The sequence below is a fragment of the Suricata suricatta genome, chromosome 4 (assembly GCF_006229205.1).
Source record: "Suricata suricatta isolate VVHF042 chromosome 4, meerkat_22Aug2017_6uvM2_HiC, whole genome shotgun sequence".
NCBI lineage: Eukaryota > Metazoa > Chordata > Mammalia > Carnivora > Herpestidae > Suricata > Suricata suricatta.
Window position 1 is genome coordinate 106395980 of NC_043703.1, and position 27255 is coordinate 106423234.

General features: G+C 39.3%; 2 long non-coding RNA genes across 5 annotated transcripts in view; one reads left to right on the forward strand and one right to left on the reverse strand.

Annotated features, from left to right (window-relative positions):
• Window positions 1–23269, reverse strand: part of LOC115289860 — a 31831-nt gene extending 8562 nt beyond the window's left edge. For both annotated transcript variants that reach the window (XR_003907841.1, XR_003907842.1), the window contains exon 1: window positions 23117–23269. This is a non-coding gene — a long non-coding RNA (uncharacterized LOC115289860). The remainder of the gene's footprint in view (window positions 1–23116) is intronic.
• The window catches only part of LOC115289859, a 40517-nt gene that overhangs the window by 10943 nt on the left and 2319 nt on the right, over window positions 1–27255 (forward strand). The window contains exon 1 of one of the 3 annotated variants that reach the window (XR_003907839.1): window positions 23809–24233. The exons of the other annotated variants lie outside the window; for them this stretch is intronic. This is a non-coding gene — a long non-coding RNA (uncharacterized LOC115289859). Of the gene's footprint in view, window positions 1–23808; window positions 24234–27255 lie in introns of those variants that run through there. 3 annotated transcript variants of the gene reach the window in all.

Here is a 27255-nt window from a genome sequence, read left to right on the forward strand (position 1 = left end):
GTTCAAGCCCCATGTCAGGCTCTGCACTGACAGCTCAGAGCCTGGAGCCTACTTTGGATTCTGTGTGTGTCTCTCTCTCTGCCCCACCCCCTCAAAAATAAATATTTAAAAATTTTAATGTTTATTTATTTTTGAGAGAGAGACAGAGTGTAAGTGAGCAAAGAGCAGAGAGAGAGAGAGAGAGAGGGAGACACAGATTCCAAAGACAGGCTCCAGGCTCTGAGCTGTCAGCACAAAGCCCGACACAGGACTCAAACTCACAAACCATGAGATCACGACCTAAGCTGAAGTCAGATACTTAACCGACTGAGCCACCCAGATGCCCCTAAAAATCTTTTTAATTGGGGATGACTTGAATGTATTTAAAACTTGATAAGAAGGATCTAATCAGGAGAAAGAGAGAGAGTTTGAACATACAAGGATATAAAAGGATAACTGACAATGTAATGTTCCTTAGAAAGAGAGAGGGAATGGAATCTAAACAAAGAAGGATTAACATTAAAGAGCAATAAGGGTAGGTTCTCAGTTGTCACAAGAGGAAGGAGGGACGCAGGCTTATATGTTTTATATTGAGAAAGTGGGGCTTCTATTACCTCTATCAGGTAGGAGGTGAGGTTTGCTATTGCCAATGAGGGTGGATGGGAATGATCAGGGACTTGAGAAGTTTGAGACACTGAAGTCTGAAGTGACTGTTATGGGGCAAAACTGATTCAAATATAAAGGGCACAAAAAATTGCTATCAGGGAATGTTGTTTTCATGTGGCTTTCCCAGGAATATACTAGAGAATGACATTCAGATAATCAAAATGACTATAAAGACATCAAGATAAAGTCTGGTGCTAAGTATTAAATATACAATTACTGGGGCACCTGGGTGGCTCAGTCGGTTAAGCATCTGACTTTGGCTCAGGTCATGATCTCACAGTTCCTGACTCAAGCACTGCATGAAGCTCTCTGTTGTCAGTGCAGGGCCCACTTCAGATCCTCTGTTTCCTACTCTCTCTGTCCCTCCACCCATCTCTAAAAAATAAACATTAAAAATAATTACTTACAGAACTACCCATACCTATGCCCATGCCAGCTGAATATCCTCCCATCCCCATCATTAACATGAACACCAATTCAACAAACAGTGAATATCCTCTACAGGATAGATACTTATTTGTGTCATGCAGCATGCTAGGATAGGTTGGGATGTGTGGGAAACAGCTTGGGAGAAGACAGCAGTGGGAAAGCAGTTAATTGAAAAGATAGATCTTCTCTTAGCTGGAAAGTTGTATAGAAGTCTTAATACCTAAGCCAAGGGATAGTGGCTAAACTCCACCCACACATTGGCATGTAAGGAGAGGTGCTCTGATCTGAGGGGTAAGACAGGAATGGTGACATCTGATTTTGGGAGCTCTGAGCAATTGTCATGATGCCAGGGGCAAGCCTGGCCTCAGATCATTTGGAATTAAGGGTGCCTAGAAAAGCATTCCAGCTGTGGAGATGGTGGGTGCAAAGTTAGAGGGCAGAACAAGGTTTCTGCAGGCCAGCTTCCTACTTGGCTGATTCCTCAAAATGCAAGTCTCAAAAGGCTGCAGGCACCTAGATGTTAGATACCCAAAAATACAGGAGCCTGATAGGCTGACACAAGGAAATTGTATCTGAATAATACTGCCCATGTCAACAGCTTGGTTGTCCTGCATACATGGTCTATCTTAGAATGCCTAGTGCAACAGAAAAAAATATTTCTATGTGTATATTCTACTTACCACTATGAATATGTTTATATTCTACTTACCACCATGGAAAGAATATATCATATTCAGTGGGGCAGATAGATAATAATAATAACCACCACTGGGATGCCTGAGTGACTCAGTTGGTTAAGTGTCTGACTCTTGATTTCAGCTCAGGTCATGATCTCACAGTTCATGGGTTCAAGCCCTGCGTCAGTCTCCTTTCTGATGGTGTGGGACCTGCCTGGGATTCTCATTCTCATTCTCATTCTCTCTCTCTCTCTCAATCTCAATCTCAATCTCTTTTACTCTCTCTCTCTCTCTGCCCCTCCCCTGCTCATGCTCTCCCTCTCCTCTCTCTCAAAATAAACTTTTAAAAAATAATACTAACCACCGTTTACTACACATGCTACATGCTAGACTCTGTTCTATATACCTAATGGGCTATATCTCATTTTATCCTTACAGCAACCCTCTGAGTTAGCTATCATTATTCCCATTTAGAGAAAAGGAAATTGAACCTGATCTAGTAAGTTTAGGTTAATTTGCCCAAAATCACATGGCCAACCATGTGATTGGCCAACCCAGGATTCTAGCCCATGTGTAATTCCAGATCTACCATTTTACCATAACTGTTATATCACACTGTTCCAGTACGGTGTTGAACCCTTATCAAGTGTCACTTAAATAATGAGTGGATTGGTCTGTTTTTAGTAAGCAAAACTGAAATCACAGCCCATTTCTTAGGATCTGTTACTAAAATGACAAGACCATGCTGTCCTTTATCAGCTTCAGTGGCATTGGCCACTGGCTATTTTCAAAATAAATACCTGACATTTATATTGTGGCATACACCTTATCAAAACATTTTTCTGAAACTTACCACATATTTCATGAGCATTGAAGCCCACACATAAACATACAAAAATCAGTATGAAACATTTAATAAATATAAATTTGATTTGTGGTAAAGGCCAGACACTCATTGTAGTATTCAATTTTTCAATAACCTGTCACTTAAAGCTTTATTTTTACTTCTACAGAAGTAAAACAGTGATTTGGTTTTCCACACTTTTGTTTGTTTATTTGCTTATCACTTCTTTAATGGAGATTTTCAAAGATACACAAATGTAGGGAAAATAGAACCTCTGAGTATCATTCAACTTCAACAATAATCATTTTCTTAGTAAGTTGGATGACATGATTTCTGATAAAGTTATCTCTTAAGTCCTTTCTGATATGATTACTACTTCGTTCAGATACTATCTTGGTGTTTCCATATCATTGGCATAATTATTGCCATATACTAATTAACCATGGCTATTACATGGAACATTTGATATATTATTAAATGCTATTGTTCAAATTAGCTCATTATAGCCCACAAAGTATTTCTGTTTTGCCTGGAAATATGATAATTATGAGTTTTACGTTTTGCCTAATATTGGATTTGAAAATGAATCTATTTGGTAACTGTTGCCCATATTGGGTTAGTCCATGTTTAACCACACTGACCACCCAATTTTAACCCTCTTTCTGTTAACACTGAAACAGAGAAGAAATTTATTCTCTGTAAAGACAATCAGAACAGAAAATACAGCTGCTGGAATAATGACAGTGTGCATAATAATTTACAGCTATTTGTAGTGGGTCCATTCAGAGAAGTTATCTGATGCTTGTAATCCCACAAGTTTGATGCTACTGTGGGCCAGGTGACTTTCCTGGTTCTGATCCTTAGCCAGCCTTTTTCACAATTTGACAAAGTGGATCAGGTAAAAGAGCATGAATATTCAACCCAAATCTATCCTGCTACTGGATCAAACAAGGAAAAACAATAAGCACAAAACTACACTTAACTCTTTATGAGAGTGGAATCATAAAACTGTATTTTTGTATAAATGTAATAGCTACAGTTTTTATACTTTTCATATCTTTTTATTATTTTTTCTTCTCAGTTAAATTAGTAGATGTCAAGTCCTTAATAATGTGGATTTGGTTTAATAAAATCTGATAGTGTTATTTGCTCCCACCCTTCCTTCCTTTTGCAGTCATTTATTCTAGTAACTGTAATTTTATAACTCAGATTTCTGAGTTATATTTCAAACTACGTGGTGAACTACTTGTTTTCATCCAGAATCAGGCTTCAGACCCAGCACAGAGCCCAATGCAGGGCTTCAACTCATGATCCTGAGATCAATACCTGAGCTGAGATCAAAAGTCAGACACTTAACTGACTGAGCTATCTAAGCACCCCTATTATTAACCTATTTTTTAAGATTTTATTTTTAAGTAATCTCCACACCCAAAGTGGGGTTCAAATTCACAACCCTGAGGTCAAGAGTCTCATGCTCTACCAACTGAGCCAACCAACCAGCTCTATAATTAACATTTTAATTTATTTTCTTATAATTGCTTATTTTAGATATTTGAATCTTGACAGGTATTCACCGTCCTAATCAAAATACTGTTTAGCATTTGGCATATTTTTTAATTAAATAAAAATAACTATATCCTATTTATAAGAGACACACTTAAAACAACATGTCAAAGAAATGTCAAAAATAAAGGAATGGAAAAAGATTCATTAAGAAAATGCTAATGAAAACTGGATATGGCACTGTCATAACCACTACTCTACTTGGATGTTATTCCATACAGCACTATACTATTATAAATATATAGCTGTCTTATGTACTAAGCAATCTGAAGAAAAATAGGTAATAGTGATAACTTCTTAAACCCACTGTATCATCCTTGCCTATCCCCACTCCATTGCCTAAAGGATCTTCCACAACTCCATAGACACATCCCTTCATGCTTCTACTTCAAAATCTAACACTGAATAAACCCAACTATACTTGTAACTGGAGCTTAACCAACTCAAGTTAACAACCTTGATCTTCCCGTAAGTCCAGTGAGATTCTCTGCCCTAGACTGGCCCCTTGAAAGCCTGTCCACATCAGATTCCATTACAGGACCACACTCAGGCTGAATCTGCAGCCAGTGAGAGGTTTCCCATGCTCCTGTGTCTCCAACCAATTATGTAGAGACCTTGAGACCTGGACCTCCAGTCATACCACACGGGCTCTGAGATTTTCCTCCTCTCTGTACCATTTAAGTGCTGGCCTGACTGTGGTAGTCCCTCTCCCTCATCTTCCCTTCACGCTCCAAAAACTACATTTACACCCCCAAGCTTATTCCTCCCAAATTCATATTATGCTGATGTTACAGTCTTATTCTGTTTTCTGCACTTGGGCTACCACATCTCATTGTTTTTTGTTTTTAAAATCTTGACTATCATCCACAGCAAAAAATCAAAACCAAGAACATTTTATATTGTGACAAGGTGCATAAAAAGTTTTTCCTAAACAATACTTAGTTCCTTACCACGTGGTAATACAATCTGATATTTTCTTTTTTATTCTAATAAAAAAAATTCAGCCACTAAACTGATTTCACTAACCACTAATAGGCCAAGACCCTCAGTTTCAAACCCCTTGATCTAAAAAGCCTCCAAGACTCTTCTGGCATCTTATTTATCAGAACCAGGTCAGATAACATGAAGCATTTTTAAAACAACCACTGTCTACGTTCTTAGGTTTTCTAAGAATCCTTTTCTATTGAACAACAATCTCTCAGATATAAAAGAGGTACTTTAGTTGTTGGAATTGGTAGAGATTATTTAAAGCCCTCTAGAAAATATTCACAATCTGAAATCTTGTTAAAGAGCGCAGGATTGAAAGTCAGGAAACCTGAGTCCTTGTCTCACCCTGCCACTGAACGTTAGGAAGTAAATCACTGAGCCTTTTCGAACCAAGGGGTCTTGATCATGTTAATCCAATGGTATATAAACCCTAATAAATCTAATGATTCACTCACTCATTCATTTGCTCATTCGTTTGACAAATGTTTCATTAAGTATGTGCCAGATAAATCTCTCACTACTCATCTGACAATTCAAACTGGGAGGGCCAATGTTATAAATTCATCCCACATCACATGTGATCATATGCCAGGGTTCTTTCTCATCAAATTTATGCTTCATCAGGCACCACAGAGGAATGAGGCACTTTATATAAGCACATTACTCAGAAAAATGATGCTCATTTATATAAACCATTTAATAAAAATCTCCCTAAAATGTATTAGAGATTATGTTGTTACCTAATTTCATTAATGGTGACTTTTAAGACTTATGAACTCTTATATTAGTTTAATTTGAGATGTCAAAAAATGTAAGGGCACCTGGGTGGCTCAGTTGGTTGAGCATCCGACTTCAGCTCAGGTCATAATCTCACAGTCTGTGAGTTCAAGCCCTGTGTCAGGCTCTGTGCTGAGAGCTCGGAGACTGGAGCCTGCCACGGATTCTGTGTCTCCCTCTCTCTCTCTGCCCCTCCTCCTCTCGCTCTGCCTCTCTCTCTCTCTCTCTCTCTCCTCTTAAAAATAAATAAAAACATTAAAAAAATTTTTAGTTTAATTTTTCTCTAATTCCATTTTCTTTGATTCCCCCCACCGCTTTTTAACTGTTTTAGTTTAAGTGTCACAACCCCAGGTGAGCTGGTACAATCAGTGTCTGGAGTATTACTATTAAAAGCCAGTCCTACACCAACATAGATAACAATGGCTCAACTGTACACAAAAGTGATTGTGAACTACATAAATATCACACAAAACCCAAATTAAATGTATTCCCAAATCCTCAATTTAGTATAAAAATTTCCACAGCCATTCCAATGCCTCATGACATAAGGGAAGAGGAGTTAAAAGAAAAAGCATCTTAACTGACAGCTCATTTTACAATGGCACATGGCCATGTGAACACATCATTAGGGACCCCCACACCCAAGGCTTTGGAAGAGAGTTGTATAACTCAAGTGGCCTGCAACTTAAGCTTAACTAGTACATCGTAAATCTGCTTCTACAAATATTAATTATTGAGTGACAGAGTGAGTATGGTAAGTGAGCATGACTCTGGTTCAGTGGATCTGTTTGATTTTTAACTTCACTTACTAGTTTGTGACTGAGAGGAAATTAATTTTTCTGTGCTTGTTTTTTAATCTGTGAAAAGGGATAATAATATCTAACACAGAGGGCTCTTCTGAGTTACTGAAAGATAAAATGTATAAAGCATGTAGTTTGGTGCCTGGCAGATGATTAATGCAAATAAGTAAGATCAATACTTGAGTTATGTGATAATGATAATGAGGAGGATGATAGTGCTATATTGAATAGGACAACAGGACAGGCAGTCTGAGGATAATGAGAGATATAATGCTTTTTTTTTTAATTTTTTTAAAATTTATTTTTGATACAGAGAGAGACGGAACATGAGAGGGGGAGGGACAGAGAGAGAAGGAGACACAGAACCGGAAGCAGGCTCGAGGCTCTGAGCTAGCTGTCAGCACAGAGCCCGACACAGGGCTCGAACCCACGAACGTGAGATCTGACCTGAGCCGAAGTCGGAGGCTTAACCGACTGAGCCACCCAGGCACCCCGATATAATGCTTTTTGATCCTATAATAAATGTACTGTAAACAATTGGGATTTTTAAAATTCTTTTGGTTCACTTGGTTTTAGTTTCCAAAGTCTTTCAAAATTCTGCAATAAAATTTCCTATTCTATGCCCCTCTATAAAACCTTTGTTTTTGCATAACTAAAGGTTATAGCAGCAAGGACAAGTTTAGGATGGAAGGACCATTCTGCCACCCACTTCTTGGCTCCATTTATGGTCATTCCCTCCCTCCTTTATCAGTTTTACCAGTGTTTGGAAATAGCTAGATGCTAATCTCACACATTTAGGAGCATTAGGAACCTCCAAAATGCTTGTTCATTGATCGAGAGATTCCTGATACCTCCTCAACCAGAAGTTCTTTAGAAGGGAAAGTTGCAAATATATATACTTATCTATATGGAACACCTGTAACTCATAAACATGTATATAAAGCAGTATATACATGTGCATATATATACACACCCATACATATTTATATGTATTTCAGTGTCTACTGGATAAGTAAGTTTAGTGTTTTGAGAAGCTGAAGAAGCAATATTTATTACAAATGTTCTAAAAGTAGATATGAAAATCTATGCTTTGGGGAAAAGTTGTCAAAATGGAACATGCCAAATGTAAACAACAAGCAGGAATCCATCTATTGTTCTTGGAGACCATTGTGAAGCCAAGTGCAGGCAATTGTAAATCATCTGAAAACTTAAAATGTCCCTTCCTTCAGGGACACAAAATGGGAGTATTATTCGCAGGACTATATGCTTTCCGAGTAAGAGAGCTGTTTTTGATTTTTGTTTTTCTAATTGCCTATGTAGACTGGACTTTCCCTGAAAGTGATGATTCTTTCCAGAGGTATTTTTGTTCAAGCTTTTGCTCATGGGAAATTTTAAGACTAGACTGTAGGCAGGCTAACATGCAGGTCTGAACTTCTCTTTCCCCCTCACTAGAAGAAAAGCTGTGAAAAGGACTTAGAGTGTGTGAAATAACAAAAAATGTATATATTAGCCTCTGCCCCCGGTTCCTAGCACACAGCTTCTAAAAGCCTTGTAATTTCCTAAGTGATAGGGGTATCTTTTGTCCTAATGAGGCAATGATTGGTGGGCTCCAGATTGGGGCTGGCCACCAGAAAAACCAAGCCATGATTAGAAACTTAGAACTTTCAGCCCCATCCCACCCCCCATCCTCTAAAAGGAGGAGGCTGGAAATTGAGTTAATGATCAATCTACATGATGAAGCCCCCATAAAAGTCCCAAAAGTATGAGGTCCAGAGAACTTCCAGCTTGCTGAACACAGGGAGGATTGAGGATAGAGGTACTGGGAGGGTGGCACTGTAAGAACACGAGTCTGAACCTAGCAGACACCATGACAGGCTTTGTTTCCCCTCTAAACTAGAAGGCCTAAGGTCAGTCGCTCTGGAACCATTTGGCCATTTGGCGGTTATACATTACCCGGGGCAAAAGCAGACCACTGCGGTATCCAATCAGGAAAGGCCAGCTACCTCTCCCCACATTCCTAAGGGTGAGTCCTGCAGATGGGAACTTTAGGTAAGACCCTGTTACCTAGTGTTAAAGTTAACCCTATAGTCACCAAACAAGACCCTGAACTCGCTCTGTAATTGGTTAATTTCAAAGATACCCTAAATGTTGTAATTGGGTCCCGCCAAAAGTAACGAACGCTCTGAACAGTGCGTATGGTTAGAGCTGCTGCCAATACTGTTGTACCATTATGATTGGGTCACTGTACCTATGTCACAATTTCCTGTAACTCCCCCTTCCCAAACTCATAAAAGTCCTACTCCACCTTTGTTCGGGGCTCACTCCACGTGGATCCAGTAAGTCTGTGAGCCCGAGTTTAGGCTGGCTGGGCCTAAATTTGTAATAAAGCCCTTTGCTTTTGCATGTGTGCTTCGGCCTCCCTGGCGGTCTCTGGTTTCTGGGGGCGATAAAGAAATCTTGGGTATAACAGCACACGTGACAAGGGCATGGAAACTCTGTGCCCCTCTCCCTATACTTTGCCTTAGGTATCTCTTCCATCTGGATGTTAATCTGTATCCTTTTTCATATGCTTTTATAATAAACTGGTAGAGATGTTAGGTATTTCTCTGAGTGCTGTAAGCCATTCTAGCAAATTATCAAACCCAAGGAATATGATGTGAAATTTAGAGATGATCAGTCAAAAGTACAGATGACAACCTAGGAATTGAGATTGGCATCTGAAGCAGGGGGTGGCCAGTCTTGTGGGACTGAGCCCTTACTCTGTGGGATCTGACATTAACCCCAAGTAGACAGTGTCAAATTGGAGTTAAATTGTGGGATACCTAGCTGGCATCAGGGAATTGCTTGATGTGTGGGAAACCCACACATCTGATGTCATTGAAGTGTGGTAGTAGAGGGAGGGTAGAGGGAAAACACAGTGAGTAATTTTCCCATACAGAGAAGTTTGGCCCAGTGTTATTTGAACTACATTGCAGATTGGTGCAGGGGGTGTCCCACAGTAGCATTATTCAGACACAGTAATCAGCTTTGGAAGTAGTCTGTCATTCATAGTGATTGCTTTATTCTGGCTAAAAGGAGTCAGACCAAATCTTGGAATATCCAAAATATACAAAGAACTCTAAAAACTCAGTAATAAGAAAACAAACAGCACAAAAAAAATTTTTTTAATGGTCAAAAGATCTGAAAAGACACTTCATAGAGAAGATCTAAAGCTGGTAAATAAGCACATTGAAAATATATTCTACATCATTAGCAACTAGGGAAATATCAATTAAAATCACAGTGATTCGCTACCCTTATTAGAATGGCTAAGATATAAAGCTCGCCATACTAAGAATCAGCAAGAACATATGGGTCAACTAGAACTCTTATACATTGCTACTGGGACCGCAATATGATACAACTGCTGTGGGAAACAAAGGCAGAAGGAAATGACAGATAGATTACATTTCCTTATAACCTGCAGCTCATTAACAAACACTTAAGGTTGGCAAAGTAAAGCATTTCTCCTGGAATTCCCTACTGTCTTAGCATTAAGACAACTTTAGCTTGACAATAGCTAGGCCTCCAAGTATCTCCAGAGTCTTCTTTAGCATATGAAAAACTCATTGGAAACTTCCCCTGGACTTTACCTCCCACGACTCCCAAATATATAACCAGTCTCTCCACAGGGTCAGGGGCAGCCCGTCCTGTCCCTGTGCTTTAATAAAATTTAATAAAATCTTTTGACTTCAAGAACTCTTTCTTGGTCATTGGCTCTGGACCTCACAAGCCCCACAATCATCCTGCAAAACCTCATCACAATCACTTTGGAAAACCTGGCAATTTCTTAAAAATTAACTATAAACCTACCATCTGACCCAGCCATTCTTCCAGGTGTTTAACCAAGAGAATACAAGTACAGGATCATACAAAGAATTATATGCAATCTTCACAGCAGGATTGTAATAAATAGCCCCTAAGCTAGAAACAATCCAAATGTCTCAATAGTAGAATGGATAAGGAAGTTGCAACATATACATAAAATGGAATGCAACAGTAGTTAAAAGGGAAAAAGACTACTGATACAAACAAAAAAAATGGATGAGTCCCAAAATAAATAATGTTGAGTGAAAAAAATCCAGACAAAAAGGAGTATATTACTATATGATTCCATTTATAGAAAGCATTAGAAAATGCAAACTAAACTGACAGAAATCAGTGGTTAAGGATGGGAAAGAGAGCAAGGGGGAGGAATTACAAAGAAGCACAAGGAAACTTTTTGAGGGTGATGGGTCTGTTCATTATCTTGATTTGGTGATGGTTCTTAGGCTATACGTAAATTAAAATACCTCAAATAGTATACTTTAAATATGAACCCTCTATTGTATGTCAATATATGACATTAAAATGTTAAAAACAGAGTATTTTCAACTTAACGTGCTTTTAAAAATTTATTTTTGAATCACAACATCTACATACACACTTTCTTCTTAGCCAGATCCTATAAAAAAACCCACAGCCACTCCAATACCTCCATAGACAGGGAGAGTATAAAGGAGCGAAAGTAGTAGTAGAAACAGACAGAAATCTGAAATGATTGAAGTTAAAACACTCACAACTTTTACCAAAATATACATCCATTTAAATGCACTGCTAGGGGTTCTCCCAGGGCCTTGGAAGAGGCCACTTTGGAAGGAAGGGACAGATGGGGATCACAAACCCTTGTAATAAGCACTCCATGGATTTGGGGGAAGTGGAGAGGAGCATGTGTATTCAACAAAGGAAGACTCCCCAGCCTCACGGACTCAGGGCTGTGGTTTGGATATTAAGGTGCATGGCCTTGTTCTGAGGTCATAAGCTAGTGAAGCCTGAGGGCATATCAATTACTCAAGGAATGGGACAAGTTTTGAAAGGTCAGTGGCACCATCCTCTGGAGTTTATGCACGATCAGCCAGCGCAGACCTTCATGGTCGCTTAGGAGATAGATTCGTGTGCTTAGGAACAGGGGTGTAAGACAAGACTCACAGATTCTATTATGGTGCTGCTGCTGCTTCTATTTGCTGATGTGTGACTTGAGGCAGATCATATAATCTCTGGGTGTTGGTTTCAACACTAGTAACATAGAATAGCAAGAATTACCTATTTGTGGGGTATACTGAGATCTTCCCACAGAAATAATTTTTATCCTCGTTCTGAAATCTTGCTGATCCCTGGTATAGTCTAAAGTTCCTTTTGCAGTTGGAAGAAACAGGAAGAAGAAGTGAAAAAGAATTAGACAGCAGAGGCAGGTACCCCCCGGGGGGCAGCACTTCACAGGGTTGTGACTACCAATGTACTCTTCTCACTACAAAGGAAGCCTCACTGAGCCTTAGAAGGAGCCTGTGCTGGTAAAGGTCCTGATACATAATCCTCATTTGCTTCAAATTAAATCCACCTCTGTCTAGAAGCTTTTGGTTACATACCCCCTCCTTTTTTTAGTTTATTTATTTATTTATTTAGAGAGCAAGAGAGTACGCCCATGCACAAGCAAAGGAGAGGCACAGAGAGGGAGAGAAAATCCCAAGCAGGCTCCACATTGTCAGCACAGAGCCCAACATGGGGCTCGAACTCACGAACCATGAGATCGTGACCTGAGCCAAAACTAAGAGTCAGATGCTTAACTGACAGAGACACCCAGGCACTCAGAGCAACAGACATTGATTTTTGGCTCAGATCATGACCTCACAGTTTGCAAGTCTGAGCCCCAAGAAGGGCTCTGAGCAGATTGCAGGGAGCCTGCTTCAGATTCTCTGTCTCCCTCTCTCTCTGCCCCTCCCCCAACCCCAAATAACTAAACATTTTTGTAAAAATTTCAAATCAGGGGATACTGGGTGGCTCAGTCCATTAAGCATCAGACTTCAGCTCAGGCCATGGCATCACAGTTCTTTAGGTCTGAGTCCCACAGCACAGACAAAGACCACTTTGGATTCTCGGTCTCCCTCTCTCTCTCTCTCTCTCTCTCTCTCTCTCTCTCTCTGCCCCTCCCCCGCTTGTATTTTCTCTCTCAGAAATAAACATTAAAAACATAATAAAATAAAAAATTTAAATCAGAAGTATCTTTCATTATCACTCTGTTCTAAACAGTTAACACATTATTTCATTTAATCTTCACAATGATGCTAGAGGTCAATTTTAATATTTCCATTTTATAGAAAAGATTTAGAGAAGTTAAGTTACTTACTCAAAGTCACACAAATGATATTAATATGATAATAATGGCAAGTTAAGTCTGAAAACTCTTCATTATTTTGTGTATAGATACTAACACCTTCAGTAATTATTTTATATTGGCATTATTTAAAAATAGCTCAGCAAGGATTCTAAATTGGTTGTTGAACAGGAATCATCTTCTTTTGAAAACAACTCCCTGTGTTTTTATAGCATTTATCACACAGAGTTTTCATTGGATTTTGACCTTATTGTCTGAGGTAAGCAAGCAGATATTACAGAAAAGGAAAGTGAGGCACAGCACATGATCTCTATGTTGCAACCGCTATTGCTCTCTGACCTGAGTGCTTCCATGTCTGGGCTCAACACTTGAATAAAACCCTTTGAGGGATGGGGTTCTGCTTATGTCCTCTCTATAGCCTGATGCCAGCACTGTGGGCCCTCCGTAAACATTTTAAACAGCTTTACTGAAGTATAAATGACTTCAGTAAACTGCCATACATATACCTCTGTGAAACTAAAACTACCATCAAGGTGTTAAATATATCAAACAAAACATATCCATCACTCCTGAAAGTTTCTATGAGCATTTATGAATCAACAAAACCCAAATCTTGAGACTCCAAAGCTGGTGCTCCTTCTCTTATACTTGATAAAAGTCTATGCTTTAATACGTTATTTGTGCCTGTTTTATGCTGTTGTACATTAATGGAAAAGAACATAATTGAAGATAAAACATTTTATTTGTAGAAGCCCCAAACATTTCCTGCATGCAGCATGTATGGAGTCTGCCATTTGGGAATTAGAACACCCTACCTGTTTCCTGATGAATTACCAACTCACAGTCCTTCCAGAGACCTTGCCCTGGTCCTGCTCTAAGGTCCTAAGAGGCATCCAAGTTTGTTGTTTTTATAATTACTTCCCTTTTTGCTTTCTGCTTAGGCAACTCTAAGCAGAAAACTTGCCATTTGTTGTCTCAATTTCTGTTTATCTGCTGAGAGCAGTGGTGAAACTCCTGGGCTCCTGAACCAGACTGCCTGGGTTCAAATCCCAATTCTACTACTTATGTAAGTTGCAGGGCTTTGGGCAGGTTACCTCTCTGCACGGAGCCTGGTGGCCTAACAGTAAATTTTTGGTATTACATAAAACTGTTTTCTCTGAAAAGTGGTATATATACCATTCAGCCCTCATGGCAGAAATATCCAAAACTCCTGCCTCACAGGATCCCACCTTCCTCCCACTTGTAGTTTTTGTATCTGTACCTTTTAAGAGACCAGTACATTGACAGAGAGAGAGAGACTATTCCATTAAAAGCAGCATTTTTTTCCCTTTTTAATGTTTATTTTTTTATTTTGAGAAAGAGAGAGAGCAGGGAAAGGGCACAGAGAGACGGAAAGGCAAAATCCCAAGCAGTCTCTGCTCTGTCAGTATGGAGCCTGATGTAGGGCTCAAACTCATGAACAGTGAGATCATGACCTGAGCCAAAACCAAGAGTTGGACACTTAACTGACTGAGCCACCCAGGCACCCCGAAAAGTAGCATTCTAACCAATAATAAAATGGTCTAATTTAGAAAACAATTACTAAAATTTGTTTTACTTCTCTATTCTCTCTGGAACCCAGGAGGGTTGTTTTGTTTTGTTTTGTTTTGTTTTAGAGACAGGGAGAGCATCTTAAGCCAGCTTCACATCCAGCATGGAACCTGACATAGGACTCTATCTCACAACACTGAGATCATGACCTGAGACGAAATCAAGAGTCAGATGCTGAACCAACTGAGTCACCCAGGCACCCCAAGAAATATTTTAAGGTTAATCTACATTAAAGGTGTTTTTTTTTTTTGCAAATATATGTGTGTGTGTGTGTGTGTGTGTGTGTATGGAGGACAAATCTCAGTTCTTATGTCATTCTGCCTATCAGCAGCAATTGACTTATTTGGTTGTTCTCTTCTTCCTAAAACACTTTCTTCACTTGGTCTTCAAAATATCCCCTCCCTTGATTCTCTTCCTACCTCAGTGGCCAGTCCTTTGCATTCTTTGTTAAGTTCTCCTTTATCTTCCCAACCTCGAAAAATTGAAGTGTCTAGGTGTCATTCCATAGGCCTCTTCTCTTTCCTGTCTACATATACTCACTCATTGAAGTTCTCATCCAGACCATGGCTTTAAATATCATCTATATGCTTTTGCCTCCCAAATTCATATATCTAGCCCAACTCCTACCCAAATTCCAGACATGTTTACATATCCAATAGGCTACATAACATCTCCACTGGGGTGTCTACAGGCATCTCAACAAGCCCAAACCTAAACTGCTAAGCTTCTGTCATATATTGCTCTTCCTTCATTTTCTCCATCTCATAAAAGTAGTAACACCATTCTCCCACTTTCTCAGGCCCAAATCTTGGAACCATTCTTCATTTCTCTCCTCTCACATCCCACATTCAATCCATCAGAATATCCAATTAGTTGGACCTACAAAACTTACTCACAGTACCACCATTTCTCATTACCTCCTCCTCTGACACAGTAGTCCAAACCCTTCTCCCCTCACTCAATTTTTTTTTTACAGTGAAGTAATACTTTTAAAACACAAATTAGATCGTGTTACTTTTCTGCTTAAAACTCCTCCATAGCTTAGGGGTGCCTCAGTGGATTAAGCTTCTGACTGCTGATTTCAGCTCAGGTCATAATCTCATACTTCATGAGATGGAGCCCTTTGTTGGGCTCCATACGGAACCTGCTTGGGATTTTCTCTGTCTCTGTCTCTCTCTCTCCTCCTCTCTCTGCCCCTCCCTTGCTCTCTCTCTCTCTCTTTCTCTCTCTCTCAAAATAATAAAAACAAAACAAACTCTTCCATAGCTCCCCATTTTACTCAGAATGGAAGTTCTTATGACTTATATAGGCCACTTATGATCTGTCTGTACAACCACCATCTCTAAGAACTCTCTGATTTCCTCTCCCCTTGCTCACCCCACTCTATCCACAATGGTGTCCCCACACCAAGCATACTCTCAGGGCCTTCATACCTCTAACAGTTTCCAGATATTCGTATGTAATTCACTTACTTCCTTTATTAGCTAGGCCTTTCCTAACTGTCCCATATAAAATAAATCCTCTCATCTCTTCCAATCCCCTAACCCAATTTATATTTATAGCATTAAAAAAAAACACTTTATTCTGAATCAGTTATGGATTTAAAGGCAGTTGTAAGAAATAATACAGACAGATTCTGTCTATCCCTTACTCAGTTCCTCCAATGGTCACATTTTACAAAACTATAGTACAATATAACAAATAGAATATTGACAGTGACATAGTTAAGATACAGAACATTTCCAGTTCCATCACCACAGGGCTTCACGTTACTCTTTTATCTTTTATAGCCACACCCTCTTCCCTCCAACCTCCACCCCCTCCGTAACCCCTGGCAACCACTAATCTGTTCTCCATTTCTATAGTTTTGTTATTTCAAGAATGTTATATAAATGGAATTATACACTATTAACCTTTTGGGATTGTCTTTTTCTACTCAGCATAATTCTCTAGAGATTCATCAAGTTGTGTCAAAACATTTTTTTACCACCCAACATATACATTTATTTGCTTATTTGGCTAAATTCCCTGATAGGAAGAATCCATTTTGTATATTATACTTATAATGTAGGGATACAATAAATATTTATTGAGCAAATGAAGCCCAAACTCTAACATGGCTCATAAAACCCCAAGTAAAGCATGCTTACCTTTCCAACCTTATCTGTCATTTCCATGATCCCCCTACCCTGCCACCCCGCTCCAAGACAGATACACTACAGCATAGTGCCATGCAGACACACTAAACATCTTGCCTACACACTGGTATTATCACATTTGCTGTTTGGAACAGTGGTTCTCAAACTTAGGTGGGCATGAGACCACTTGGATGGTCAGGTTTATGAAAACACAGATAGGCTCCACTCTCAGAGTTTTTGATTCAGTAGATCTGTGATAAGGCCCACGAATCTGCATTTCTGACAAATTCCCAGTTGATGTTGATGTTGCTGGTCCATGAACCAACCACACTTAGAATATCACTTTTAGAACAGTTTTTACTTCCCTCTCTCATTCACCTGCCTAATTTCTTACATAACCCTCAGTCCTTCCCTCACCCCAGAACATGGTGTTCCGTGGCACACTGTACTTACCCTTTCACATCACTTATCTCATGATACTGTAATGTCCTACTGCCATGTGCTTCTCTACCACCAGACTATATCCTCAGTACCTAGCACAGTCTGACACAGAGTAGGCACTCAATGTATATGATGACTGAACCGGTTCCTAAATTTGAGAACTTATTTAAATGTAATACTTTAAAAGATACAACTGAAACAATTATCTTCACAGTGAGAGGATACTTAGAAGGAACACATCAAGGATCCCTTCATTGGTAGCCCTAAGGAAAAATACAGCAACTTTTTATGTTAAGATTTTCTGGGATGTTAGTAAAATTCTTTTCAACCAAAGCACCACACACAGAAGTAATGACTAAAGACAAAGCTTAGGAACGCAAGTCAAGATACTTAACCCATTACATTTTCAACAATTACTTCAAACTCTTTATTTTGTTCTCCGAAAAGTGTACTCCTTTACCTTCAGACTAAACATCACAAACCACAGGACTATCTAACATAGCCAGGACTTCAAAGAACTCTTTAATTGGCCCCCAGAGCTGGCCAGATGTTGAAATCTGAACATATCTGCTTACACAGGTCTATTAACAGGTCTATTAATATATTTGATTTTAATATGCTGCTCCAGATCCTGCTGAGGTGTTATAGAAAATATGACATATGCATTATACTCCTGTCTAAAATTCCAATAATTCTGTTCTGAAACATCTGGCCAAAGGGTTTGGAAATAGGATAATGTGCCTATATTAAGAGTGAAATATCAATTTCTCTTAATCTCTATTTGTTTTGTCTACTGTATTCAAAATATTTGCCCAGATAATGCCTTTTTATTTTCTATCTGAGAAATTAGTGTTATTGAAAACAGCTTTCCTCATTTTATCTGTTTTCATATCAGCTAAACGTTGAAAACTCAGTGTTTCTATTCACATATGAGACTTTCTTTTTAAAACAGGTTACAGAAAATTCTATACTTCTTTGGGACTTGTGGCTCATTTTTAACAGATGAATCATCATCATCCTCACATGAATCATCAGCAGAACAATTGAAAGTAGAGAACTAAAATATATATATCTGGTAGGAAACATTATTTTAATAGATAAAACATTATTTTAAAATAATTCACATTTATAAACCATTGACATTTAGCAGTCTCAATTGATGAAAGTAGAATTTTTTAAAGTTTATTTAGAGAGAGTGTGTATGTGAGCAGAGGAGGGGCAGAGAGCAGGGGGCACAGAATTTCCCAAGCAGGCTATACAGGGCTCCAACCCATGAGCCATGAGATCATGACCTGAGCCGAAGTTGGATGCTTAACTGACTGAGCCACCGAAGTGCCCCGATGAAAGTAGACTTCTTTCTAGATTAAGATTTTTATAGATTAAGATGTAGGGGCACATAGATGGCTCGGTCAGCAAAGTGAACCTCTTGGGATCAGGTCATGATCGCAAGGAAGGTACATGAGTTTGAGCCTCACTTCGGGGTCTCTATCAACGCAGAGCCAGCTTCAGATCCTCTTTCCCTCTTTCTCTGCCCTTCCCCCACTCACAAGCATTCTCTCTCTCTCTCTCTTTCATATATAATAAACTTAAAAAAAAAGATGTAAAGGGGACAACAATAAACAGATTATCATTGTAAAGGGCAAAAAAAAAAAAACCCTAAAAAATATTTAGGAATGAACTAAAGAAGAAATGTAAAGGATTTATGTAAAGAAAATGCTACTGGGAAACCAAAAGAAATTGAGGGGGCAGGTTTTTCGATGGCATAATTGGTTTCAAAAGGATGAGAAGTCATTCAGATGATCTTAAACTGAAAAAGAAATTTATTTAAAAGAGAGGTAACGTGTATAGAGGTAACGTGTCCCAAGAACAGAAAAGGCAGCAAGGCCCTAGTAGGAGCAAACCAGGACCTGGAAAGCTCCAGAATCCCAAGCAGCTACCCCTCCACCCTCTTCTGGGCTTCTTAACTCTGCTTCTTTACTGACTGCCTCTCCACTTTCTAGGTCGAGAGCAGGTTAAAACTACTTAGTAATTTCTGGGAGAAACAGTCTGATTGGACCAGCTTTTCTACCTACCCTCTAGTCCAATCAGCTATGGCAGAGGAGAGGAGGATCAAGTAGGTATCTACTCATTAAAAGAAGATAAGGGTGCAGATTGGGACATGGGGGGTGGCACAGGCAAGTTGAATGGCATGTCCACTACAGATGAACAGATTTGATATTATGGGGAAACAATATAACATAGAGGTAAAGAGAACAGGCTCCAGGGGTGCCACAGTGGCTCAATCGGTTAAGTGTCCAACTCTTGGTTTCAGCTCAAGTCATCATCTCACAGCTCCTGAGTTTAAGCCCCATATCAGGCTCTGTGCTGATAGCTCAGAGCCTGGATCTTGCTTTGGATTCTGTGTCTCCTCTCTCTCTGCCCCTCCCCTGCTCGCTTTCTCTCTCTCTCTCTCTCTCTCTCTCTCTCTCTCTCTCTCTCTCTCTCTTTCAAAAATAAGTAAACATTAAAAAAAAAAGAGTACAGGCTCTGGGGCCAAATTGCCTTAGTCTGATTTTTGACTTTGCCATCTATTAGTTTCCTGAATTTCAATAAGTTATTCCTCATCTGTAAAATGAGGGTGATAATAATAAAGTTGAGAAGATTAAATGACTAACACAAAGCACTCAGTAAAAACCACAGAATTATTTTTATAAAGATGTCCATTTTCCCTAAATTAATCTTTAAAATTAATGAAATTCCAATAAAAATCACAAGTATTTTAATTTGACAAAATAAGTTTAAAGTTACTATGAAAGAAACATTATCTATGGTGACGGTGACAGGGTAGAACAGGAAGAACACACAGATTTCTGCAAGTTATTGGTAATGTTCTAGTCTGAGGCTGGCAGTTTGCTTCATGTTACCTTGGGCAGTTTGCTTCATGTTACCTTTTTAAACTTAGATTACAAAATTTTATTTTATATATATCAGATTTTATCAAATAGATTTTTAAGAAGACAGTTCTTAAAGAAATACTCTGGGGGCGCCTGGGTGGCTCAGTCCATTGAGCATCCGACTTCAGCCCAGGTCATGATCTCACAGTTCATGGGTTCAAGCCCTCTCGTCAGGCTCTGTGCTGACAGCTAGCTCAGAGCCTGGAGTCTTCTTCAGATTCTGTGTGTCCCTCTCTCTCTGCCCCTCCCCTGCTCATGATCTGTCTTTGTCTCTCAAAAATTAATAAATGTTAAAAAAATTTTTTTAAAGAAATACTCTGAAAAAGAAGTCTATTAAGCAGGAATTTACCCTACAAGAAATATAAAAACAATTTTAAAATACATTAAAACAATAATATTGCTGTCCAGTAACAAATAAATCAAGGGAACAGAAAGTAAAGTGCATATGGAAATCTAGGGTTGTACACAAGTACCATTTTAAATCGGTAGGAAAGATTGAATATCCAATAAATGGTGTGTGGGCAACCAGCAAGTCATTGAGAAAAAAAAATTAAGCTAGATCCTTCCCTTCCTGATCATAAATAAATTTTAGATGGATTAAATATTGGAAAAAGTTCAAGGATACCTAAAAATGTTAGAAGAAAATACACAGATAAGCTAGATACAGATACAAAGCTAGAAACAGGAAAAAACTAAAGATATGCCTATATAAAAATGAAAAACTTCCCCAAAACAATCCCATCACCTTAAACTTCTACTTATTTGCACTTATAGTTTTTGATTCTGATTAATTCTACATAAACTGAGTTTTTACATAGTACAAAATTGTGCATAATTTTATAGTATACACTTATATAACTCACCACATAGTGTATTTTTTCTTGTACTAATTATCTTTATATTTAGCTTACAAATCATGTCAAGAGAGTCCATTCTCCTCCACCTTGCTTCCCTCTCTCCCTTTTAAATAACGTTCTTTGAATGTTCTGACCATTTGTCCCTTGAACAACACAGGGGTTAGATACACCGACCCCTCCCAAGTGGAAAATCCACATATAACTTTAGACTCCCCCAGAACTTTTAAAAAACTTTTATTTTAGAGGCAGAGATTGCCTTAGAAGCAAGGGAGGGGCAAAGGGAGAGAAAGATAATTTTTTTAGTTTATTTATTTATTTTGAAAGAGAGAGAGAGAGAGAGAGAGAGAGAGAGAGAGAGAGAGAGAGAGAGAGAACAAGCAAGGGAGGGGCAGAGAGAGAGTCCCAAGCAGGCTCAGCCTTGATAGTGCAGAGCTGGACATTGGGCTTACCTCAGGAACCATAAGATCATGACCTGCACCTGAACCAAAAGCAAGAGTTGAGGCTCAATCAACTGAGCCACCCAGGTGCCCCTCCCCAAACCTTATTAGTAGTCTAAGTTGACTGCCCTTACTGACAACCTAAACTGTCGATCAATACATATATTTTTTTTAACATTTATTTATTTTTGAGAAACAGAGACAGATCATAAGCAGGGTAGGGGCAAATAGAGAGGGACACACACAATCAGAAACAGGCTCCAGGCTCTGAGCTGTCAGCATAGAGTCTGACGCGGGACTCGAACCCAAGTACCATGAGATCATGACCTGAGCTGAAGTCTGACGCGCAACCGACTGAGCCACCCAGGCGACCCATATTTTGTATGTTACATGTATTATATACTGTATTCTTACAGTAAAGTAAACCAGAGGAAAATATTAAGGAAATCATAAGGAAAATACATTTATGGTACAGTACTATATTATTGGAAAAATCCACAGATAACTAGACCAATGCAATTCAAATCTGTGTTGTTCGAAGGGGGTCAACTGTACCTTTTCTAAAGTAAATTTTAGTATCATTTTCTTGAGATGTATAACATTTTTGTTGTATTTTAATTTAAACTGTAAATATATTAATAACTCAGAGATGAATTGTATTCTTTGCCATCTTAGTCCATCTAGCATCAGATGTACTTTTTTTGTGAGACATTTCCTTTTTTCCTTCAACAAATAAACACTACAGGCCATGTTAAAACATATATTAAGAAATTGTAATAATATTCATAATTATATTTCAGACAGGTTAATACTGCTGATATATAAAAAGCACTTGTAACTTTTAAAATGTGAATATTTCAATTTTAAAATAGGCAGAAGTAATTTACTGGCAATTCACCAAAATAGGGCCAATAACTATATGATGTTCAGTTTTACACTTAGTCAACAAAATGCAAATTAAAACAAGATGACAAAGATGATAAAAACATGTTCAAAAGGTGATAAAGATCTCAAAGATTAACAATACTGAAGATTAGCAAGATGACAACACAGGTGTCATTTACATACCCTGTTGGTAGAAAAGTAATAAATACATTGCCAGGGGAATCTGGTAACATCATCTAGAATCTTATAAGTGTGCATTCCCTTTGATTCAGTAATTATATTTCTATGAATTTATTATATGGAAATAATCAGGTCTATGTACAGATTTACGTATGAGAATAATATTGTTTGTACACGTGAAAAACTGTAAATACCCTAAAGGTCCAACAATTTAGGGACTGGCTGAACAAGTTTGTAGACGTACAATCATTAAATGCCATTACATCCCTACAGCCATTAAAAATGATTATCATTTAAATTTACCTGGAAAGATAGACACTTTTGGGAGACCATAAATGCTCACATTTTTCTATTAAAAACAAAAAATAGGGGCGCCTGGGTGGCTCAGTTGGGTAAGTGGCTGGCTTTGGCTCAGGTCGTGATCTCACAGCTCAGGAGTTAAGAGCCCCACGGGGTTCTGGGCGGACAGCTCAGAGCCAGGAGCCTACTTCAGATTCCGTGTCTCCGGCTCTCTCTGGCCCTCCCCTGCTCACGCGCCCCTCCCCCGCTCACGCTCTGTCTCTCTCAGTCTCGGTCTCCCCCTCTAACAGAACAATAAATAATATTTTTTAGAGAAAACCAAACACTTTATGTATATACTGAAAAGTCTCCATGTTTACATAGCAATGTGTTAATACTGTTATTTCTGGGTGACGAGATTGTGGGTGAGTTTAACTTTCTTTTATAAACGTTTATGTACTTACTATCAGTTTTGCAAGGAACAGGCACTTTTTGAAAGCAGTTTTCTTACAATCATAAAATACAAGGGAACTATTAATTCGTGGGGGAGAAACGGGCGAGGACCCGCAGGGGCGGGATACGGGGGAAGAGGCTCCCGAACGTTGGAGCCTCGCCCTGCTGCTCCCCCGCAGCACGCAGACCGGAAACACGCCACGCGGGAACTGGGGGATTCTGGGTACCGCACGGATGAGCATTACCTCACGAGAAGAACTTACCATTTGAAAAAAGAACTAGTACCTCCTTCCTTTAATACATCTGCTACTAAAGCCCAGCCAAGGGGCGTTTCTATCTTGAGAAGCGAACAGGGGAAGCCTGGAGGGTGAAAGGGGTTTTCTTGACAAAGAAAAAGCCTACTTCACTTCCCACCCTTCCCCCACCACCCACTTTCCCTCCCTCGGGAGAGGCTTTGAGGCCGCCCCCGGAAAGGGCGTCTCTATGGGCGACGACTGAAGGGTACTAAGCGAAGGGACTGTCGGCTAGGGGGCTATTGTATTCGAATACTGCCCTAGGAGGACAGACGCGCGCAGACCAGGGGGCGTAGAGGCTGGGCACTCTCTGATTGGCCTGCAGCTTCTCCGGCCCGGCGCGCTCCGGCAGGACGGGCGGGGTCCCGCGCGTGCGCGCTGGGCTGTCTTCCTCCTGTCCTTGTCTGGGCGTCTGTCTGGGAATTGGGTGGTGGGAGGGGAGCGATTTATGGCTGGCCTGGAAGCACGTTAATCCTTCTCGCACCCGCGGTTAGCAGGCTGTAGAAGTCAATTGACACTTTCCCTCGAGGCTGGTCCCACGGCGGACGTGGGACTGCGGAGGAGGAAAAGGAGAGGCGAGGGCCAGGCTGAAAGGTCGCGTCAGCCACCGGCAAGCTGCCTCGATTGCCGAGGGCTGGGAAGGCGGGAGGTTAGGGACAGACTGCAAGGAACAACTCTAGTAGAAACCTCGCTGGACAGCGAAACTAAGGGAGACTGTTGGGTGTGGAGGCCCGGCAGATGTACAGGCCCACGCCCCGGTACTCGCGTGGGAACCAGATAGACTTGATTAAGCATGTGTTTGGGATGGAAAATGCTAGCCAGCTTTTGAATGAAGGTAATTAAAAATGAATGGTCGTTGGGCTTGAGGTACCAGGACATTTAAGTAGAAATGGTGATGTGAGATTTTAAGGCAATTTTTGTGAATTACCCTGTAGAAAATGGGTCCCTGATTTGTGTTTTAAAATTCATTCTGTCCTGTTTGGCTGATTATCTAACTTTATGGTGATTAGTTAGCTTTAAAGTTCTAATGATTCAATCCCAGAGAATGAACAAGAATCAGAGAAGTTTTAGAAGGGTAATACTTCTGCTGGAGGTCTGGAAACCAGGCAAGGCTTCCCGATCAAAGATTTCTAGACCATCTGGTGAATGGCGTTAAAAAGAAAAATTACAAATTTGCCCTTCTGTGAAACTCTTAAGGTTGCAGTACCTGTTTGTCTTTTTTTCCCTTTAAAGCCTATTTTTTAATTTTGAGAGAGTAGGGGAGGGGCAAAGAGAGAGGGAGACTCCCAGGCAGTCTGCTCAGAGCCGGATTCCAGATGCCCACGAAACCCTGAGATGTTGACTAAAGCTGAAATCCAGAGTTGGATGCTTAATCCACTGAGCCAGCCACCCAAGCACCCCAATACCTTTCTGTCTTAAACACAAATTGCATAATTAAGTGATGGAAACTGTGTAGTAGATTATGTTGCCTGTTGGCTACTATTTGATATAATTTTAAAATTCTTTTAATCCGTGGATATCAGAGAGCCTTCTACTATTCTTGAAATATTGTTTTATTTATTTTTTTAAATTCTTTGAATATCTTAAATGAAATGAAAATTTTCCTTTCAAAGATTGCAAAAGTTTGGGCACCTGAGTGGCTCAGTGGGTTAAGCTTCTTGATTTCACCTCAAGTAATGATCTCATGGTTCATGGGTCTGAGCCCCATGTTGGACTCTGGGCTGATGGTGTGAAGCCTACTTGGGATTCTCTCTGTCTCTCTCTCTCTCTCTCTCTCTCTCTCTCTCTCTCTCTCTCTCTCTCTCTCTCCCCTTCTCCCATGTACAAGTGTGGGCTCGTGCTTTCTCTCTTAAAAATAAACATTAAAAAAATTAAAAAGAACTTTAAAAAATAAACTTTTTTTAAAAGCAAAGATTGCAAAAGTTTGAATATAATTACACATTTATTTTAAGGAAAAGAAATTTTTAACATTTTTTGAATGCTAAATGTTTTAAAATAAATGTTAAATGTTTTAAATAAAAAATGTTGAAAAAATAATTAGATATTAATGTAGGCACATTAGAAAATACAGATAAATCAGATTACCTGGGTGGCTCAGTCAGTTTAATGTCCGACTCTTGATTTCTGCTCAGGTGATGATCTCACAGATCCAGCCTCAAGTCAGACACTGCGCCTACTTGGGATTCTCTCTCTTCCTCACTCTCTGCCCCTACCCAGCTTGCACATATGCTCACTCTCCCTTTCTCAAAAATAAATATTTTTAAAAACAAAATATAAATGAGCAGAAGGGGAAAATCCATTGATCTCACCATCCATTAACTGCTGCTAATATTTTAATGTTATCTTTCTGTTGCCTTTTCCTATCATATATTACAAATATAGAACCACTAAACTGTATTTTTTTAACATTTACTTATTTTTGAAAGAGAGAGACAGATAATGGGGGGGGGGGGACACACAGAATCCGAAGCAGGCTCCAGGCTCTGAGCTAGCTGTCAGCATAGAGCCTGACATGGGGCTCGAACCCATGAACTGTGAGATCATAACCTGGGCCAAAGTTGGATGCTCAACCAACTGAGCCACCTAGGTGCCCCAGTATATTTGGAGATCAACCTGTGACTTTGTCTAAAGCTTAGGACTGGAAGGACTTTCCCTTTGTTAGATATTTCTGTATCATTTGGATTATTATAATGAGCAAACACTTCTAATTAGAAAAAAAACAAAGATTCAGTACTCCCACCGTATCTGCAGGGTATACATTCAAGACCCTCAGTAGATGCTTGGTGATAGTACCAAACCCTATGTTTTTTCCTATGCATATATAGTTGAGATAAAGTTTAACTTATAAATTAGGTGCAGCAAGAGATTAATACTAAGTAATAATAGTGCCCCCTGGGTGGCTCAGTCGGTTAAGCGTCAGACTTTGACTCAGGTCATGATTTCATGGTTCCTGAGTTTGAGCCCTGCGTTGGGCTCTGTGCTGACAGCTCAGAGCCTGGAGCCTGCTTCAGAGTCTGTGTCTCCCTCTTTCTCTGCCCCTATCCCACTCACACTCTGTCTCTTTCTCTCAAAAATGAATAAACATTTAAAAAATTAATACTAAGTAATAATAAAATAGAACAATTATAAGGATATACTGTAATAAAAGTTATATGAATGTTGGTATCAAAATATACACCTTCACCTTCTTGTGAAGATGTGAGATGATAAAATGCCTATGTGATGAGATGAAGTAAAGTGAATGATGTTTGCATTGTAATGTGGTGTAAGGCTTTTGACCTCCTGACTGTACATCAGGAGAAGCATCATCTGCTTCAGAACTGAGGTTGTTAAGCCTAGTAACTGAAACTTCAGAAGGTGAAACTGTGAATAAGGGAGGCTATTGTGTTGAAAAGAAAGAATATCACAAGTATTTTATAACTGCATAATTGATTTTAAAAGAACTCATAATTTTGAAAACAAAGTTTACAAAGTGACTTTGATTTAACATAAGAGATTAAACATATGTTTGTCTTGTTTCCCTATGAAACCCCAATGAAATAAGAAAATATAAAAACCCACAAGGACTAAGAAAGTGGGAAAGGAACAGAAGGGAATGAGAGATGTTGACATGTTCTTATTGGAAGAAGAGGATGAAGAAACTGTTGGAGCTAAGAAAGCTGAATGCAGAAGGGAATGGCAATTAGAAGTAATTCATAATTCAGAACTCCAGGAAGGCTCTATTAAGGAAAATTCTATTTTCTATCTATCTGTATATCCTATTGTATATATGTTTTTCATTTTTCTGGAGAACCCTGATTCAGCCGTCAAGACTACCTCCACCTCAGATGCCAATTTTTTTTTTTTTTTTTTTTTTT